General features: G+C 48.7%; 1 non-coding gene across 1 annotated transcript; it reads left to right on the top strand.

Moving 5' to 3' along the window:
* The first annotated feature begins 209 nt into the window (after window positions 1-209).
* TRNAG-GCC (transfer RNA glycine (anticodon GCC)) lies at window positions 210-285 on the top strand. Its single transcript has one exon. It is a non-coding gene; the product is annotated as a tRNA-Gly (tRNA).
* The last annotated feature ends 1900 nt before the right edge of the window (window positions 286-2185 follow it).

The following is a 2185-nucleotide window of genomic DNA, read 5'->3' as shown; positions in this document are numbered from 1 at the left end:
GGTCGCCGGTTCGAAAACCTGGGCTTGCCTGGTCAAGGCACATATGGGAGTTGATGCTTCCTGCTCCTCCCCTCTTCTCTCTCTCTCTCTCTCTCTCTCTCCTCTCTCTCCTCTCTCTCTCCCTCTCTCTCCCTCTCTCTCTCTCCTAAAATGAATAAATAAAAATAAAAAAGACATAGGGAAGCTGCATGAATAAGAAAACAGGACCCGCCCTGGTCGGTTGGCTCAGCGGTAGAGCGTTGGCCTGCCGTGCGGGGGACCCGGGTTCGATTCCCGGCCAGGGCACATAGGAGAGGCGCCCATTTGCTTCTCCACCCCCCCTTCCTCTCTGTCTCTCTCTTCCCCTCCTGCAGCCAAGGCTCCATTGGAGCAAAGATGGCCCGGGCACTGGGGATGGCTCCTTGGCCTCTGCCTCAGGCGCTAGAGTGGCTCTAGTCTTGGCAGAGCGACACCCTGGAGGGGCAGAGCATCGCCCCCTGGTGGGCAGAGCGTTGCCCCTAGTGGGCGTGCCGGGTGGATCCCAGTCGGGCGCATGCAGGAGTCTGTCTGACTGTCTCTCCCTGTTTCCAGCTTCAAAAAACAAACAAACAAACAAACAAACAAAAAAAAAAGAAAACAGGACCCATACATATGCTATCTACAAGAGACACACCCTAAAACAAAAGATACACATAGACTGAAAGTAAAGGGATGAAAAAAATATTTCATGGAAATGGAAGTGAAAAAAAAGCTGAGGTGGCAATACTTATATCAGACAAAATAGACTTTAAGACAAAAGCTATAATAAGGGATAAAGGAGGTCACTACATAATGATAAAGGAATCCAACAGGAAGATATAACCATTATAAATATCTATGCACCTAATATAGGAGCACCTAAATATATAAAGCAGACTTTTTTTTTTGGTATTTTTCTGAAGCTGGATATGGGGAGGCAGTCAGACAGACTCCCACATGCGCCCGACCGGGATCTACCCGGCATGCCCACCAGGGGGTGATGCTCTGCCCATCCGGGGCATCACTTTGTTGTGACCAGAGACACTTTAGCACCTGAGGCAGAGGCCACAAAGACATCCCCAGTGCCCGGGCCATCTTTGCTCCAATGGAGCCTTGACTGCGGGAGGGGAAGAGAGAGATAGAGAGGAAAGAGAGAGGGAGGGGTGGAGAAGCAGATGGGCACCTCTCCTGTGTGCCCTGGCTGGGAATCGAACCCAGGACTTCCACATGCCAGTCCGACGCTCTATCACTGAGCCAACTGGCCAGGGCTAAAGCAGATTTTCATGGGCATAAAGGTCGAGATTAACAGCAATACTATAATAGTAGAGGATTTTAATACCCCACTAACATCACTGGATAGATCCTCAAGAAAGAAAATTAACAAAGAAACAGCAGACTTAAAGGACACACTAAATCAACTGGATTTAATAGATATCTTTAGAACCTTTCACCCTAAAGCAGAAGAATATACATTCTTTTCAAGTGCTCATCGTACATTCTCTAGGATAGACCAAATGTTAGGACAAAAAATGAGTCTCAGTAAATTTAAGAAGATTGAAATCATATCAAGCATCTTCTCAGGTCATAATAGCATAAAACTAAAAATCAACTATAATAGAAAAACTGAAAAACACTCAAACACTTGGAAACTAAATAGCCATGTTATTAAATAATGAATGAGTTAACAATGAGATCAAGGAAGAAATCAAAAATTTCCTTGAAACAAATGAAAACAAACATATAACAACTCAAAATTTATGAGACACAGCAAAAGTAGTCCTGAGAGGAAAGTTCATAGCACTACAGGCATACCTTAAAAAGCTAGAAAGTTCAGCCCTGGCCGGTTGGCTCAACGGTAGAGCGTCGGCCTAGCGTGCGGAGGACCCGGGTTCGATTCCCGGCCAGGGCACATAGGAGAAGCGCCCATTTGTTTCTCCACCCCTCCGCCGCGCTTTCCTCTCTGTCTCTCTCTTCCCCTCCCGCAGCCAAGGCTCCATTGGAGCAAAGATGGCCCGGGCGCTGGGCATGGCTCTGTGGCCTCTGCCTCAGGCGCTAGAGTGGCTCTGGTCGCAATATGGCGACACCCAGGATGGGCAGAGCATCGCCCCCTGGGGGGCAGAGCACAGCCCCTGGTGGGCGTGCCGGGTGGATCCCGGTCGGGCGCATGCGGGAGTCTGTCTGACTGTCT

The sequence above is a fragment of the Saccopteryx leptura genome, chromosome 2 (assembly GCF_036850995.1).
Source record: "Saccopteryx leptura isolate mSacLep1 chromosome 2, mSacLep1_pri_phased_curated, whole genome shotgun sequence".
Classification (NCBI taxonomy): Eukaryota; Metazoa; Chordata; class Mammalia; order Chiroptera; family Emballonuridae; genus Saccopteryx; species Saccopteryx leptura.
Note: the sequence above shows the minus strand (reverse complement) of the source record. Positions and strands in the feature narration are given on the sequence as shown.